General features: G+C 45.8%; 1 long non-coding RNA gene across 5 annotated transcripts in view; it reads right to left on the minus strand.

Moving 5' to 3' along the window:
* Nucleotides 1-18,191, minus strand: part of LOC107503225 — a 56,935-nt gene extending 38,744 nt beyond the window's left edge. For all 5 annotated transcript variants that reach the window (XR_004954643.1, XR_004954644.1, XR_004954642.1 and 2 more), the window contains exon 1: nucleotides 18,040-18,191. This is a non-coding gene — a long non-coding RNA (uncharacterized LOC107503225). The remainder of the gene's footprint in view (nucleotides 1-18,039) is intronic.
* Nucleotides 18,192-19,096: the final 905 nt, after the last annotated feature.

A 19,096-nucleotide genomic window follows, 5' to 3' on the forward strand; every position in this document is an offset into this window, starting at 1 on the left:
AAAAGTAGGTCTTTATGACGGGCCCTAATCCAATCTAACAGGTGTAGGAGGAAATTTGGACACAGTTACAGAGGAAGACCACATGAAGACGCAAGGAGAAGACAGCCATCAACAAGTCAAGGAGAGAGGCCTCAGAAGGAACCAACCCTATTAATGATTTGATCTTGAACTTCTAGTGCCCAGAACTGTGAGAAAATAAACTTCTGTTGTTCAAGTCGCCCAGTCTGCGGTACTTTGTTAGGCAGCCCTAACAGACGGATACTCTTCACTCTCCCCAGCTTATTCTAATGCCTAGTCAAGAACGATTGCCCTATTAGATAAACTGCCATGCCCCAGCCCTTATGCAAGACACGAGCCACACTTTACCTAACCAAGCACAGATCCTGCTTCCCAATGAAAGTTCCCAGCTGCAGTCAGTAACTTCACTGAACCATCTCTTAAGAATGCCAAGCTCGTTTTTAATGGCGCCCTTTTGCTCCTACTGGCTATTCCCCAGCTCCACCTCTCCCTTCCCCCAAACCATCTACAATTTGAATCTTTATCAAGCATTTACTAGGTAAAGTCTCATGATGTTTAACCAAGTAATGTATTTTTAAAGATGGACCTTTCAGGGAACCTTTGCTCCTGAGCCAGGTTGGGAGGAGTGGGGGTGGTATTTCGGCTTTCCATGACGTCTCCCAAGTTACGCCAGCCGGGAATCCATTTAAACCACCCGCTAAAAGCGTGACTCTAAGTTTTCAGGGAGCTAGAACAGGAATTTCCACTATGGGCATTAAGAAAGGAGCAAGGCTCTTTCTGGGTCCTCTATTTTGCGGAAGCACCATTGTGAGGTTGGTGAACCCAACTCTGGCAACCTCTGAGCTGTGTTCTCAGTTCCCATGCAGTTTTCTTTGCCTCGGGTTGCCTTGCTAGTCCACCAGCTAATGCTAGTGAGAAGGTATGTCCCTTAACAGTTAAAAGCATAAATTTTGCACTTGGATGGGCCTAGTTCAAATCTCAGCTCCTGCACCATCTAGCTGTCCAAATAGTATCCTACGCTTGGTATATGCAGAAGAGATTATAGTGCAACCCTGAACTTGACTTTCTACTGACTAGGCAATTTTCATCTCTGTAGGGGGCAGAGGTTAACTCGTATATTTGGGTCCGGTAAAGATGCAAATAATTTAACACTGGTAGGAGAATTAGCTCCGAGAATTGTGGTTTATAGGCCTGTTGGGTATTAACCAGTCTTTCTACCTAATCCAGCAACCTTTCTGTATTAATCTCCTCCTGCTGCTATAACAATTTGCCACATCCTAGGGCTTAAAACAACATCAATTTATCTTAAAGTTCTAGACGTCAGAAGTCAAAAGTCAGTTTCACTGGGCTAAAATCAGGTGTCAGCAAGGCTGGTTCCTTCTGGAGGACCTGGAAAAGAATCTATTACGTGCCTTTTTTCAGATTCCAGGGTCACATGTACTCCTGGGTGTGGGGCCTCTTTCTCCATCCTCAAAGCACGTCACTCCAACCTCCGTCTCCATTCTTCCATCTTCTCTGTCACCCCGGCACTGCTGGCTCCCTCTTGTAAAGATGCTGTGAGGACATTGGACCTACCCAGAGAGTTCAGAATAACCTCCTGATCTCGAAATCCTTCCTCACACCTGCAAAAGTCCCTCTACATGTAAGGCGACATCACGTGCAAGGTGACTTAGTCACAAGTTTCAGAGATCAGGACACGGGGACCATTGTTCAGCCTGCCACACTTTCCTTATAGTTCTTTAAATCACTTTCATTTGCCTAAATTCTCAAATGCTAGTTGTATATATTTTATAAGTATCTTATTGGTTCTCTTGCTCACTAATGAGTTAAATAAAATCTTGACGTGCGATTATTTAATATTTGCCTGAGAATCATGGTTTTCACATTTAAAAATTACACTTAACACAGCTCTGTGATCCTAAGCACGTTGCTGAACCTCTCCATGTTTCAGTTTCTATCTCTGCAGAGAGGCCGAAATAATAATAATAATAATAATAATAATAATAACGACAAAATAATAATAATAGCAGTAATAATAAAAATAATAATACTTACCTTGAGGGGTGGTTGTTGTACAGAACAAATGAGACAATGTATGACCTAGTGCCTGTGTCCTCAGTGAATGTTAGATGATGATGGTGATGGTGACGGCGATGGTGATGCTGTTGATGATGATGCAGTTGATGATGATGATGAGAACTCGAACAAGTGCTCCAGTCCTCACCATCTCCGCATCCCTAAAATCATAGTGCTGTGCTCGGCACTCTCTAGCTTTATGACCTTTACAAAAGGGCGCCCCCCTGTAAGAGGAAAAGGTAATGCAACCCCAGCTGGAGCACCTGGCTTGGCAAAGAGGTGTGGACTGATTTTCAGGGGCCACTTGCCCCCTCCCACACCAGTTGGGCCTCTTTGTGACATTTACAAGCTGCATAGGGAGGCCCTGACTATGATTTTAAAACTAATTAATGATGGTGATTACCACAGGAAACACTCCACCTTGTTCTCTAGACAGAGGCAAAGTGATGTAATAATAATAACCTGAGCAGAAAGGTAGGGCTTGTCTTTGCATTGATGTCATGCTAAAACATGGCAAATGGTATCAAACAATTGCTAGAAAACTTAAGTAGCAGCAGTAATAATATTCTTGCGCATGCACGCACACACACACACACACACACACACACACACACACAAAACAAAAAACTAATTCCACTCATTCTGCCCAGAACAATAAACAGTCATCCTTAAACAGCCTAACCAGCCAACACTTCCTCCCACGGCATATGCAGTGATGGATGAAGCTGAGCACAAATGAATAACCTGCAGCTACGTTGGCACTGACCACAGAACCACATGAACTCAAGGTCAGGTTTACGCTGTAAATATGTAAATGTGCCGTGTAGGTATTTATGCTCACTCTACTTTTTAGAAAAGAAAGAATGAGGTTTAAGATTAATGATGCAGCTTTGCTACTCAAAGCCTGGTCTGGATCAGGAGCATCTCCATGACCCGGGAGCTTGTTAGAAATGCAGGGCCGCGGGCCCCAGCCCAGACCTGCCAACTCAGGAGCTGCAGTGTAATAAGCTCCCCAGGTGATTCGAATGCACATGAAGGTTTGAGAAGCTCTGTTCTAAGAACTTCTCAGTGAGAGCGGTGGGTGGTAACATCATTCTGAATAGCTGTCCCTCTTTGTAAGGAAAAACCGCACCATTGCTACAAACCAGGAGGAATGTCAGGGAACAGAAGTCACTGCATCATTCTTTCCACATTCATTAGGGCCTATTATGGGCCAGACACTACTCCAGGTGCTAAGATTTAGCAGTGAAAAAAAAAAGAAGAAGAAGAAAAATTCCTGCCCTCGAGGCTCAAATGAATAAAGTCATAGTGTGTCAATTGGTGGGAAGTACTATGAAGAAAAATTAAAATGAGATAGAAAGGGGGGATGTTTTACTGTTTAAAATAGCATTGTCAGAGGTGATATTTGTGCAAAGACCCAAAGGAAATGAAGAGAGAGGCTTGGTGGTTATTTACTGGAAAAGCATGTCAGGTAAAGAGAACAGCAAATGCAAAGCCCTGAGGAGGAGAAATTGCAGCAAGTGCATGCAGTCTGCCTCCCGTATCCACGGGTTCCACACCTGCAGAGTCAACCAACTGCAGATTGAAAGTATTTGGGAAAAAAGTGTTACCTTGTAGTTGGTGCACACTATGTAGTTAGGACTATGATGGTTGTGTCCATACAGACATGTACAGACTTTATTTTCTTGTCATTCCCTACAACAGCCATGCTACTCTATTGGACAGTGCAGATAAAGAGCATTTCCATCAACACAGAAAGTTCTAGTGGGCAGTACTATTCAAGGGTATGACTATGGGAGTACGTGGCTTGGGTAAGATGATGGATGAGATCATTGGAGGGCACTGGATTATCCACTCAGGCACGGAAATCACCAAGAATTGGGACAGGGATAGTTTGGGAGAGAATGACAATGAGCCAAGAGCTAACGTCTTCAAGTTATTGAGGAGAGTAGGGTGAGCACTCCAGCTGCTACTGGGAGGATTTAAGTTTTGCATGTTTAGTAAGGAGATAGTAAAATGATCTAGAAAGAGCACCAGGGGGCAAAGAGGACACCTACCCCACCTCTAGGCCTATGTGCTTAGAACACGTTGGGAAAGGGCTGCTGTGTCCTCAGGTGACATCCAGTTTCTGTAGGAAGAAGGAGGTGAAGACAACCCTCAAAGAAGATGGCGAAGATATAGGAGATTTTGCTGAAGGCTGACCATGGGTCCCAGGGCAACAGCAACAGTGTTTCAGGAGAGGAGGAGCAGTAAGTGATAGGCTTGTGGAAGCAGGGTAGGATGAAGGTGCAAGAGATGAAAGATGTTCTGGGAACCTGGGGCCCAGTATAAGCAGCGATAAAGAGCATGTAAGATTGATCCTGAGGTCCCCAAAGCAGGAACCAGGAGAGGCTGTGAGTGTTGAAGGAGAAACAGGGCTCTTGCCAGGAGCTCAGAGAATTCTGGAATCTCCTCGTATGGAGGCCTGAAAAAGTCCAGAGCTCAGGTAGCTCTTGGCTACTGGCCGTGGAAGAGGGAGGCCTGGGAGAGTGGCCTTCTCTAGAGAACATGGGACTCCCTCTTGACCCCTTAAAGCTGCAACGAGAAAGGCCTTAGCATCGGGACTTCCCTGGAGAAGAGAGCTGCTGGACGCAGGAGCCAAGCTTCAGGACCCCAGCACTGGAGACCTGTTTGAGTTAAATTCCTGACCCCACCACTTACGACCTGGTATCCCGGGGCAAGGCTCTTCACTTCTCTGAGTCTTCCTCCCCTTATCTTCCGCCTTCGCGGGTCTCTGCAAAGAAGTCTCCTCCCTCTTTTTCAAGTCAAGGGAATGGTTGAGCTCTGCTGCTTGCAGATACACACTTTAAATATTCAAACTGACTATATTCATGGGTTTATTTAAGAAATACTAGTAACTAATATTAAGAGAACAAATTGGATAAACTAGGGTTCAAATACACATTCTACCACTTACCCATTGTGTGTCCTTAGACAATTCTTTAACCTCTCTGAGACTCAGTTTTCTCTCCTGCAGCACAGAGACAGTAACAAAAAACCTCCCTCATGAGAAATAAGTGAAAGAGTCAAGTTAACCCATGAACATGCTGAGTGCAGTGCCTAGCATACAATAGGACCTCCATAAACATTAGTCATTGTTAGCTGCAAATATGTTTTGCCAAGCTCTGTGCTAAGTGGTGGGGATACAAAGATAAAGTGTGGCATTTGGGTTTTACGAGACTCCTTTTCTAGCTAGGGAGACAGAATCTAAACAATACCTTATAATCGTAAAGTAATTAGGTAAGAGTTATTCCAAAGGAATGTATACAAAATACAACGGGAGCGTAGTAAAGCAAAGGATTTGTTGTGCCTTGGGAAGATGAGAAGCCTTCCAATGATGAGGAGTTTGCCAGGAGGAGAAGGGGAGGAGCATCTCAGATGACGGAACAACATGGCTCCATTAAAGGCAGGGTGTGTCCTTGAACCTCTGAGGACCACCCCTCCCAGTGGTTGGAAGAGAGGATACATAGGAAAGTATTAACAAGAAGTGAAGCTTGAGAGAGTAAGGGCCTCATGTGGAGAGGGGCACATTGGCCATGCCAGCCCTCCCAACTTGATCTTATAAACAATAGGCAACCACATTCAGATTTTTAGGCAGAAAAACAAGAAGATCGGGATCTTGGTATTAGAATGGAAGGTAGATCAGAAGATGAACAAGACCGAAGGTGAAAGACTGTTTAGGAGGCTATCATACCGGTGCAGGTGAGAGGTAGGACCTGAACAAGGGTGCAGGCAGAGGGGCTGGAGAGAAAGTTATGGATGGGGGATGTGGTGCAGACGTAAAATCCACAGGACTGGGAATGTGTTGGGCCGGGTACGAGGTATGAGGACGAGGGACCCATCCAACATCAGCCTGCTCAGCTCACATACCTACAGGCTGCCATGGCGGAGCTTAAGAATGTTTTCCCAGGCCTAGGGCAGCTCAAGCGTCACCTTGGGGCATACCTTCTTTGGCTCCTACTGACCATTTGACCACTTCCTGATAATCATGTGATACGAAAGCAAATAGTCATTGAGTACCCTCAGGAAAAGACCATCTGTATGACTATCTATCTGTGCAAATGTAACATAAGATAGCATCAATATTAACCACTGTGCAATTCGTGTGCCGCGAGAGATGTAAACGAAGGACGTGGGACAAGCGTACGCGTATACGAAACTCATTGGACGCTACGCATGAAATGTGTGCATTTCATGGCACGTTCTGTATACAAATTACATCCCGTTCGATGTGATTAAAAATATAATAATTTGTATACAAATTACATCCCGTTCGATGTGATGAAAAATATAATAGTTTGGTTTTCATTTGACTTGGGAGAATTTTTTTTATTATTTTCACGAATGTTCCCTCAAAAGGCCTATTTCCCGGACTATTATCTCGAGAGATACAACTCTATTAGTTTCCCACAGCTGCTATAACAAATTACCACAAAAGCAGTGGCTTAAAACAGCAAGTCTGACCTGGGTCTTACTGAGCAAAAGCCAGGTGTGGCAGGGCTGCGTTCTTTCTGGAGGCTCTAGGGGAGAATCTGTTTCCTCGCCCATTCCTGTTTCTGGAGGCCACCTGCGGTGCTTGGCCCATGGCCCCTTCCTCCATCTTCAAAGTCAGCAATCACATCATCCTGACCTCTGCTTCCATGCCCAGTTCTCCTTCTCTGACCTTTCTATTTCTGTCTTTCACTCACAGGGACCCTGTGATTAAATAATCCAGGATAATCTCCCCATCACAAGATCCTTAACGCACATCTGCAAAGTCCCTTTTGCCAATTAGGTAATATGCTCAGGCTCCAGGAAGTAGGACATGGACATCTTTGGGGGGTGGTGGAGGGACAGCATTATTCTGCCCACCACAGCTAGTTTCAATGTAAAATAAGAGGAATAAATAATAAGATAATAAGCCTGGAGATAAGGGCTGAGGCTAGATCAGGCTAAAGGATTTGCTGTTTTCCAGGTAAAAAAAAGGCAGGATTTATTTATTAGTAAATTGGTGTATTCACATGTTTTCAAATGGAAGCTATCACAAGGTATTAGGTTAAATGTTCCCTCTCTTCTTCAGCCACTCAGGGTCCCTCTCTAGAGCCAAACAAAAAACAAAAAACAAAAAAAAAAAAAAAAGGTTTACTTACCACTGTCTTATATATTATTCCAGAAATAACTCAGATCCACATTTTTTTACACAAATGATAGCATAGTATAAAAATTGTTCTGATAACTTTTTATTTTTCCCTCCACAATATAACTTGGACATCATCCCTTGGCAGAAATAATAGAGAACTTCTTTATTCATTTAAATGAATAGACAGCATTTAATTGTCTAAACAAGTGAGTGTTTCTCAATATGGTGGTTCGTTAGATTGGTTTGGGGAGATTTTGAAAGATTCCCAGGAGTTCCACTTATCTATTCCTCTATAATAAACCACCTCACTTAGAATCATGAACAATAAACATTTCATTATGCTCACAATTTGGGGGTCAAGAATTCTGGCAGAGTACAATAGGGACAGCTCGTCCACAGTGATCGAGGGCCTCCCAGGGTGGCTTGGACGGCTGGAAGATGGCTGGAATGGGTCCTCTGGAGGCAGGTATCTGGTGCCTTGATTCTGACATCAGCTGGGATCCTTGGTTATTCTTCACGTCATGTCTGCAGAGGCTTGAATATGCAAGAAGGCATCCTCACTCACATTCTGGATGTCTGGTGCCTGGGCTGGGATGGGGTGGCTGCAGCATTTGAGGCTGGAAGGATCTCTCTGTCTCTCTCTGTCTCTCTCTTTCTGTCTGTCTCTGACTGTCTCTATCTGCCTGTCTGCTTGTCTCTGTCTCTGTCTCTCTCTCTCTCTGTCTCTCTCTCTCTCTCTCTCTTTTACTCTCTCTCTCCCCCCACCCCCACTTCTCCCTCTTCTCCATGCAGCTAAATCAGCCTTCCTTATAGCATGGTGGTCTCAGAACAGTCAGACTTCTTACAAGGCAGCTGGCTCATCCTGGAGCTAAAATTCCAAGAGGCCAGTACAGAAACTACAAGGCTCCTTATGACTTAGCTTGGAGGTCTCAGATCATCTATTGGATCCCATTCTATTGATCATGCAAGTCCCTAAACAAAGGACTATTCCTATATATGAGGAGGGCAATTAGGCTTCATCTCTCAATAGGAGGAGTGGCAGCAAATTTGTGGTCATCCTAATGTACCATACCCAGATGACCCTCATGTGCAACCAGGCTTAAAAACCACTGCTTTAAATGTACCAGGTCTTACTAACCAAGCCCACACTGACGGATATTCAGGTTACTCCAGATTTGTTGCTACCGTAAGTAACACGGCACTCGGTATGTACAGCAGCCATCATTTCACACGTGGGCACACATGTCTGGAGGATGAATTGCTGGAAGTGAAATCGGTAGGTTAAAGACGAGGTACTGAGAGTTTCTGAGTGATAAAGTGACAGAATCAAGGCTGAAGCTTAGGAAATTCAACCTGTCTGCCCTTTCCAGGCTGGAACAGAGCGGGGGAGGGATTGCAGCAGAGTGACCAGGCCGAAAGTGGTCAGGCTGTCGTAGGCGAGAGACTGCAAGGTAGAAAAGTACAGCTAGCAAGGGACAGGTGGATGGAGCACCTAAATGCTGTGATTCTCGTTCGCGAGCAAGGAAGACAGAAGCTCATGGTGTGAGGAACTTGGTGGTGCTGATGACATGCACCGAGGTGGTCACGGCCAATTTCTTAGAAGAGGTTGGACTTGAGATGGAGCGTGCAGGATGAGAAGAATTTTAATAAGCAGCAAAGAAACAGGAAGACAGTCTTATCATCGGCATCTCATGTTAGATGACGTGCAGGGAGCTTCTTTTCGAGACAGATAATCCAACCCAAGCACTTAGGGCTTACCCAGTGCCTGTCACACAGCGAGCGTTCAAAACTATGATGCGCTATTCCTGATAATGACAAGTAATGTCCATTAAAAGCTTAATAAAATGAAACATGGCTTTGGATGACAATTGTTATTGCTCTCATTATTTCTAAACGGATCCACATGGAGTGGGAAAAGCTTTGACTAGGCCATAGATCCTTCAACCATAGACCCAAATGGAAACAGATGGTGGTTTTCTCACTCTGCCCTGGAGCCACCATCGGCTCCTCGTCCTTCCAGGCGGACATCAGTGCCGCCCCTAGAATCCCGTCTGCCATCACCCTCGCAGCCTAGTACTTACCTCCTCGCCATCCCACAGAGCCTGAGCCCAGGAGCTGACTTTCTCTGGGGTGCATTAACAAAGAAGAGATCTCAGAGCAAGTATGGAAAGGGTCTCCCTGTAATTAGTGCTGCAAAGGCCTTATCTAAAGACCTGGTCCAATTTGGGGAGGCACGTGGTAATGAAAACAAGGAGAAATAATGTCTAGATAGTACATTAGGATATGGATAATCCTGCTCATTCTTTGAGTCTCAGCTTTAAAAAAAAAAAAAATCGCTTATTCCAGGAAGTCCTCCCTGACAACCCTGAGACCGTTCAAGTGCCCCAATATTCTTAGACTCTGCATCTCCCTTACCATAGTGATTATCACACTATCATTGTTCTTGTGTGTATATCTTCCTTATATATATATTCTTAGATACAAACTCTCGTTTGTATGTTTCTGTGATGGAGAGACTCTAAAGTGACTCCCCGTGGTTCCTACTTCCTATTGTCCTGTTATCTCTTCCCCTCGATTATGGGCAGGACCTATGACTTCCTTCTAATCAATACAATATAGCAAGGTGATAGGCTGTCACCCCGGTGATATTAGGTTACGTAAGACTCCTTCTCAGCAGACTAGAGCGAGAGACTCTTCCTGCTAGCTCGATGAGGTTCCTGGCCATGTTGGAGAAGCCCGTGTGCCAAGAGGCCTCTGGTTGTCACGGGTGGTCCTGCGGGTAATGTAGGACCTATGGATGGGATCCAGCTGACAGCCGGCCAAAGCCAGGGAACCAAAGTCTCACCATGGTAAGAAAGGGAATTCCTACAAGCTAAATGAGCTGGGAAGCAGACTTGTCCTAGTCAAGCTCCCGGATGAGGACACAGCTCGGTGGGCAGCACTGTCTGCACCCTTATAAGGCTCTGAGCAAAAGAGCCAGCTCAGCTGTGCCCAGACTCCTGACTCACACAAAGCGCGGCATAAGAATGTGTGTCGTTTTAGCCTCTTAAGTGGTGGGCTATTTGCTGCTCAGCAATAGAAAACTAATATGTCCCCTCACTAGACCACAAGCTCCGCGTGGGCAGAAACCACGTCCATATTGTCCCCCCCCCCATTGTATCCCCAGCACCTCACACTGCGCTCGACAAATATTTGCTGAATGAATGAATGAATGAGTGAGTATCATTCCTACAACATTTACAACCACTTTATAAGGAGGATTATTTTGATTCAAGTTTTATTGAGGCTGAGAGGAGACAGTGTCACGTCCAAGATTCACATAGAGAGTGGAGACAGGACTTGAACTATCGTCTCCCAGGACCAAACCCCAAGCTCCTCCACCAACACTACAGCAATCAAAGCAGTGCAGGCTTTCCACTTCGGCAGAGCCAGTGGGAGCCTAACAAATTATTGTCCCTAGCCCATACCCATGGCAGACATCGCTGATCAATCCCAATGTGCTTTCAGGCCAAGCCCATCATCGGCTCTCTCATTTCAGCATTTCAGCAGTCACCAGCAATTGATCAGAGCTGGCCCAGAAGAGGCAGCCTATTTATCATGTGAGCACTAAGCTACTAGTGGGTCTCTATGTCTCCAGGCAGCTAAATTTAGAATCCACTCCTAGGAATGTGTGGGAAAGAATAAGAAAGAAACTAAAGTCTGAGCACAGGGAGAAGTGGTACCCAGGAAAGAAAAGCTAAGAAAAGAGGCTGGGGACGGGAATGGGGTAGACAATGTTTCTAGAACCATCCCTGCAGAGGAAAACCTCGAACATTTCCAGGCAGGAAATTTCACTAACGATGCAGGCTGCAGATAGATTCCCTTATGGCTGAATTTCCCAAGTCAGCTGATGGATTCTTCCTCGTGCAGAAATTGGATTCAGCAATAAGAATCCTTTTCTTATTGTTAGCATCCCCATGCCATCCCAGCTGATGACTGGAGCCAGGGGTGCAATGGGTTGAACATCCTCCACAGCTGATGTCTTCATTGTTGTGACAATTAAGGTGTTATGTCCGCCTGAGGGGGTGCGCTTTTGATATTTTAAACATTATTCTCCAGAAAGGGCAGCTAAGTGTTCAAACAAGGAGTGGCTGGGCTGCCACATATGGAATGGAGCCTCAAAGTAAGAAAACAGATCAAAAAATGAGGGAAATAGCCAATGAATTAGTTGCTTGGGTTCGACTCTCTTTATTTGTTAATAAATTGATTAAATACACTTTGCTCTAGGCATTAACTACACCAGGTAACCAAATATTTTGTGCTAACAACACCACTTCTCACAACCACGGTGGGCAGTATTAATTAATCATGTCATTCTTTCCTCTCTGAGTCCCTGCCAGCCTGGTCTTGGAAACCTTCCGAATACGGAGCTTCAGGCAGCCAAGAGCAATCCATCGTTTTGATCTCAAGGCAAAACTACTCGCCGTGGGAGATTACAGGCGCAGCCTCAACTCACGCGTTATCCGCGTTATCGAGCAAAGAGCAGCAGCGCGCAATTTTCACAGTTAAGAGCACAGACACTGGACTCGGAGTGCCTGGGTTCGAAGTCCTCGTCCGCCATCTCCTGCCTCAGTGTTGCCCCCTGTAAAGTGGGGATGATAAAAGCACCGCCTCGTGGGGCTACCGCGGTGTTGAAATGAGTTCAGATATGCGCAGATCCCGGACGAGTCCCTGGCAAACACGTGCGTTGGCTCCTTTGTCATATATCTCGACGATTCCCTTTGTTCTCTCGGAAAAACCGAGCTCTTCTACTGGACCGTGAGCTGTTCAAAGGTGAGTGCTACGCTTGCTTTCGCTTCTTTGCATCTCCAGCACTTAATACACGACAGGAGCTGAGTCAGTATCTGCTAAACCCTTGAATCCGACTCTTCCGGCCAGACTGGCAGACTCACCCTTCCGCCCCCACTGCCTCGCATGTTTCTGCCCCCTGGCTCTGCCGTTGCTTTCCACGCCCATCCTCTATATCCTTAAAGCTCCACTTTATCTTCACCCTTCTCCCACGCTCCCCACCCAATCCCACCCCGCCAATGGCCAGCGGATTCCTACCCATCCTTTGGAGTCTGCCCAGCTGGAGTAGCTGTTAATCTGTTCGCCACGTAGGTCCAGCTCTCTGCCTTCTGGCACCTTGGAGAATTCCTGCCCTGCCTTCTGTGGTTGGGCGGGGCCGTCTTAGAAGTCTGAGTGGACAATTTGATTGCTGCTGTGAGACCCTGATCTCAGATCTCTTTTTCTTCTGGCCACAACAACCAGCAATGTTCCAACCTGTGGCTGCACCGTGTGTCTAATTTGGAGTGAAAATTAGGGGGAGCAGAATCACCAGCTGACTTGTGACAGACCAATAATATGAAAGAGAAATAAATCTTTGTTTTTTTAAGAAAGGGCATTATTATCCCATAACTTTACATAGTGCCTTGCACACAGTAGGCGCTCATTAAATGCCTGTTGAATAAATGAACGCAGTTGCTAATTTGTTAATCTCTGAGCCTCTATTTCCTGATCTATAAGAAAGAATAATAAAATTCTTGCTCTTTCTGTTTTGCAGGGCTATCGTGAGACTCAAATAGAATTACAGTTTAGAAAGTACTTTGTGAAAATGAAGAACATATCTTAAGCATCATTAGCAGGTGATAAACTACTGAAAATAATTCGCAGAATTCATTCATTATACCTGGAACTATTCCAGTTTGATAATTCACGGCCTACTCACACACACACTTGAGTTCTGCTGCTGCCCTTAAACTCAGGAATAACAATGGCGGTCAACATCTATTGCATGGTCAACATATGCTAGGCACTGTGTTGGGTGCTTTTCGCACTGACAATTTTCAAAGAGTCATAAGAAATTGGTACCATATGCCTATTTTACAGATGGCAAAACCGAGGTTCAAAAGTATTGAGTTCTTTGCCCAAGGTCAAGTGGCTAGAACGTGACAGAGTTGGGAGCATGGTTAATCACCCCAGGTGTTTGGAATGTAAGCCCAAGTATTTGGACTCTACGGAATTGAAGCCGCAGCACTACTCGACCTCCCAAGGAAGCCGTGAACTAAATACTCTTCAAACCGGGTAGGGAGGAGCCCTGTAAGCTCAGGAGTCTCCGGCGTGGCCACCGAAGGGACAGCAGAGACTCCGTAAAGACTACCCAACACTCCTTCTCCCCTAGTCGCAAGGGCTGAGCTGGCGCCGAGTGTTTAAAAATACACATCCAAGCAGATGAGTCCACTCCCAGCTTAAACTGAATATATAACAAGAGCTACCAAAAAGACCAAAAGGAAAAAGTAAGCATTCACCTCCCACTTTAGAAAAGTTTATGCCATAAATAAAAGGCCCTTAAGATAAAGTCAACTTCATGAGCACTTGGCCAGTGCGGTCACACAGGGCCCCACACTCAGAAGGCCCAACTCTTGGGTTTAATGCTCTGCAGTCGCCATCCTGAAGGTCTCAAATTTCACCATTGAGTTTATGTTTTGTAAGTGGAGTACAATGGGATAATGGAGCAGGCTTCGGAGGCTTAGGGCCTGAGCTCGCAGAGTCTCACCTCCTGCCATCTCCCTGCTTTCCAAAGGAGGACTCTCAGCTGCCTGCACCCCGACCCCTGATGCCCCAGACCCGCCTTCCCTGTCCCCGCCTGAACGCAGGCACGGAGCAGTCAGGGCCAGGCAGCATGTGGCGCCGATTGCTAGAATTTAAATTCTGTCTCCTACATTTGCCAACCATATGATCTTAAACATATTGCTTAACATCTCTAAGCCTCAATTTCCTCATCTGTAAAATAAACATAAGCACAACATCTGCTTCGTGGGGTTGCCGAAAGTTCAGGTTAAATTTGAAAATCCCCATAGAAGAGTTAGCACGGTGCCTGGCATGTAGCAGCAGCTCACTGAATGGCAGGTATGATATTCTCTCGACAAGCTGTGAGACTAGTACTGGATCACGGACGAGAAACCAAGACCCAGGAAAATTAGGTGCTGCACCCAGGAGGCTCCTCCGTGGAAGAGCCCAGATGGACCTGATGCTGCCAGGTTCCACAGCCCATGCGCTTCCCCACCATGCCACACGGCCACTCTCATGAAAGAGGGCTTCTTGTGATGGCCCAAGGTCCCACTTCAGGCCTGCTTCCGAGGTCTTTAAACCATAGCCCTCTGAACTTGAGATCCGACAGGACCTTGCAGCTCTCACGGTCCTGATGGTGATCAAGATAGCCCTACCAGGTAACGACTGTGACTGCCATCATGTGCAAACCCCAAGAGACCTCTCATGTCTGTTCAGCTACCCTTCCACAGAGCCTCATACAGCACCATGACCAGGCAGGTACCTCATAAGCTCCTTTGATGAAAAATCCACGTGGCCGATAAGGCTACACTGTCCCTACCTCATATCCGATGCCAGTGCTGAGCAGTGGGAGGTAAGCAACCAGAATAACATAATAAAGGCTCGATCGAAACTAAAGGCAAAGGAGAGAAAGTGAGAAGAGCGGACCATACACCAATAAAATGTCTGAAACCAAGGCTTCTCTGCCTTTGAAACTGAACCCAGGAAAACTGCCACAACCCCCCACAGACAGTGGGAGGACGTTTTCCCTCTGGACTGTCACATTGTTTGGGAGCCTCTGATTTCTAATCTCACAGGCTGGGAGCGCAGCCCTGAAGTCTCTGTGCAGCAGGGGGTATGTGAGTCAGCCAGGGAGCTGGCATGGCCCAGGGCCTCGCGTGGAGTCTAGGCCTGCCTCTGACACTAGGGGAGAGTGGAGGCAGGAGTGGGTGTTTGCTGACAAGCAGCTTCATGGGAACGCTTGTCTCGGCATTTCTCAGTGCTGAATCAGGGAGAAAAGAGTCGGGCAGAATGCCTGCAGGGTTCAACTGCAAGAGAGAGGCAGAAAGATGAGAGAGAGAGAGAGAGAGAGAGAGAGAGAGAGAGAGAGAGAGAGAGAGAGAGAGAGTGAGAGAGAGAGAGAGAGAGAGAGAGAGAGCGCGCACAGAGCCCGAGGAGAGCAAACGCCACACTAAGCAAGAAAAGAAATAGCAAAATAATCAGTACCTTAAGGCCTAGTAGGTGCTTTCTGTGCTTTCGCCCTCTCTCCTGTAACTTGTCCTCTCCACAACCCTATGAGGTGAGCAAACCCCCAGGGGAATTGTTATTCTCGCTTGCACATGAAGAAACTGGGGTTAAGAAACATCCAGAACTGCACAGCCGGCTAGTGGCTGAGATGGAATTCAAACCCAAGCCTAAGGGCAAAGCCTGATGCAATTCCGCATCGACTCCATCGCCCCGCCTCCTCTGTGAGACATCTGGTCCTGCCCTCAGTTTCTCCAGACAGGGAAGGAAGCAGACGTTGAGCATGGCGTTCACCTCCTCAGGCAGACTGGGAGGAAGCGAGCAGCCTCCAGACGCAGCAGCCTGTGTTGACCTTGCTCATCCCAAGGGCCATCCCACACCTGCCCGGCCAGACGGAGAGAGGAAAGTCCAGGCCTCCCCGCTGGGATCGTGTCACCCAGAGCAGTGCTGATGGTGTCACCCCAAGCGGTGCTGTCCACCAAAACTATAACCCAAGCCACATATTATAATTATAACCTTCTGGTAACCACAGTTTTTAAAATAAAAGGAAAGAGGTGAACTTAATTTTAATAATATGTTTCGCTGAACTTCGTCTGTGCAAATTGTATTATTTCAACATGTAATCGACATAAAAAATTATTTTTTTCATTAACATACAGGAAAACTGTTTTTTTTGATGTACGGTTCTGCTAATTTTAACGCATGTGTAGATTCATGTAACCACCAGCATCACCAGGATAATCAGGATCCAGAGCAGTTCCATCACCCCCAAAGAACTCCCTGGTGCTATCTCTTTAATATCAAACCCTCCACCATCCCCTAACCCCTGAACAAATGAAATCATACGGTGTGTCACCTGAGACTGGCTTCTTTCACTTGGCATAATAATGCCCTTGTGACTCCTCCAAGTCAGCTGTGTGCATTGATAGTTCCTTCTTGTTGCTGAGTTTGATTGCATCGTATGGACATACCACAGTCTCTTTATTCATTCCGCTGCTCAGGGACATTTGAGTTGTTTCCGGTTTGGGGTGATGATGATTAGAGCTGCTATCAATACACGTACAGGTTTTGTGTGACCGTAAAGTTTCATTTCATTTCTTGAGAGTGGGATGGTTGGGGCGTGTGGTAAGTGTATGTTTAACTTTATGAGAAACTACCCACTTATCTTCCAGAGTAGCTGAACTGTTTTTATACCCACTGGCAACGCGGGAGCCTTCCAGTCGCTCTGCATCCACGTCAGCACTTGGTGTTGTTAGTATTTTTGTTTTTAGCCATTTTGATAGGTAAGTAGTTGTGTTTCGTTATGGCTTTAATTTGCTTTCCCTTGATGACTAATGATGCTGAATATCTTTTAATGTGCTTCTTTGCCTTCCATATGTCCTCCTTGGTGACAAGTCTAAGTCTTTTCCTCCTTTTTAAAAATAGCCGTATGTTTCTAAAGTTTTATATATTCTAGATACAGATCCTTTGTTGGATATATGATTTGCAAAACATTTTCTCCCAGTCTCTAGATTATCATTTTATTCTCTTAACACTGAATCAAGTTTTTAATTCCAGTTTATTGATTTTTCTTCTAAGGATTATGCTTTTGCTATCATTAGTAAGAACTCTTTTGCCTAATCTCAGATTACAAAAATTTTCTCATATTAAGTTTCTGAACAAAAAATTACATGTTTAATATCCAAAGGCTTGTAACTTTCCAAAGAAATTCAACTACAGATCTCAGTTGTGGAAATCTGCATTGCCGTGTAAATTCATTCATTTACCACACAGATCTTTAAGAAGTGGAAAGTAAAACAAAGACAAATAGTAGCAGCCATGAATTGAAGGTCTAGGGCAAATGGTCATATAAACATCATCGATACCCTTCGATCTAGCATTACTATTATTCATTTGACACGAGAGGAAACTGACGCTTAGAGAAGTTAAGCGATTTTACATCACGCAGGCAGGAAGCAGTAGAGTTAGGGTCAGCAAGCTCTACAGCCCTCGGATATGGGAGTTCTCTGTGTTTTCTAGAAACAGAAAACAGCTCTACTTATCTAATAAAGAAGGAAGTGATCCATAGATATTTCACAGAAACAACCAAATGGCTGAACAACCAAATCTTGGAAGGGGAAAAAAAAAATCAAGGAAGTTCAAGGACCCAGGTAGCAGGAAAAAAAAAAAGATGTTAACTTCCAGGCATCCCCTTTGGATGAAGTATCAACTATTTTCTGCCCTTGCAAGTGTCCTCTCTAGATTCGAGTTCCCTAGAGCAATCATCTGACTGACCTGTCATGGGTCACATGACCATCTTTTGACCAAGGAATGATAGAACACCTTGATTGACAGTTTCACCAAGACTATGTCCAATTAGGGGCATCATAGTTTCCTTTCCTTGTTGAAAGGGATATCGAGGTACTGTTACTGGAGGGAAAGATAAGAATGGATCTTGGGAAGGCAAAACCACAGAGGCCCACTATGACTGCGGCTTCCAAAATTTCTGACCATGATCCCACGTTGAGAAATATATTTCACAAACACGTGAGTATATTCGCACACAACCGAAATGAAATGTTCATATAATAGTGTGTACTCTTAGAATGTGTGGTCCATTCTAATATGTCATATTTGTTTTCTTTCATTTAAAAAGAAATGAATATTGTAACTCCCTCATGGGTCACAACCTGCAGATCGGAAAGCGCTGCACTTACCATGATTGCCTTCCTCTTTCTATCCACGAAGTCCACAGAAGGAAAGGCGTGTGTAAACAGTGAAGACCCAAAGCAGTGAGCTCCATGATGCATCCTCAGAGATTCGTGACCGACCAGCGTCACAAGGCGGATGTGTAAACCGAGACGTAAAACTCCTGTGAATAAGAAAAGGCTGATGAAAGATAGATGTTTTCTCGCAGAAGCAAATCCTGAGACAGGGATTGGGGTCCAAGGAGCTTAGCTGTGAGGTGATCCAGGAGGGACAGGGGGAGGGACACAGGGACGGGAGGGAAACCAGTCAAAGGTGTTCGTGCTGAGCATGTTTTCACCGTGGTCGTCTGGGGCTGTCGCACAGGAGATCCTCTGAGAAACTGTGCAGAACGCGCCTCAGGCCTGTCCCACCAAAGGGCAGGGAAGCTGGGGTGTTCGTCCAGCAACTGCCATCCCTCCATGGGAGGGTGGCACCAAAGCCGTTCATTTTCTGTGACTTCCATCCTGCCACCAAGTGAGAGCCTAGTACCCTTGGCCAGATAACACCCTCAGGCAGAGAGACACAGGAAGCTTTGGGCTATATAGGAATTGTCTGCAGATGACCTTCAGGTGGGTCAAGAGTGTGCCGTTTGAAGGTCACCTGCAAGAGGTAACTGAGAGGGAGAAGGAGTCCCCCAGGAAGCCGTTCTCAGTTACGAACACCTGCCCCTGTCTCCAGGCCACACCCATGGTCAGACACACCCTATTTGTTCCTGTCACCTTGGAATCACTGCATCCCCTGATGGCTAAATTCACCAAGTTTGTCCCGGTCTGGCTGCCTGGTTTCCTGCTTAAGCATTGCTAAAGGAGACGGGAAATCTGCCCACCTAAGTCACCAGTCCTACCGGGGCCCTCTGGTTCTCAGCCACTGTCCCAGAGAATGTCTCGTTTTTGACCAACGATCTCCGCTACTCATTTCAACAAACCTTTCCCTCTCCTTAGTGCCAGAAGAGAACATGGCCATCAAGGCGCCATTGAAAACAAACATCCAGGACACAAACCTCGATTTGTCGATCAAAACACGAAC

Source organism: Rousettus aegyptiacus, unplaced genomic scaffold (assembly GCF_014176215.1).
Source record: "Rousettus aegyptiacus isolate mRouAeg1 unplaced genomic scaffold, mRouAeg1.p scaffold_m13_p_15, whole genome shotgun sequence".
Taxonomy (NCBI): Eukaryota; Metazoa; Chordata; class Mammalia; order Chiroptera; family Pteropodidae; genus Rousettus; species Rousettus aegyptiacus.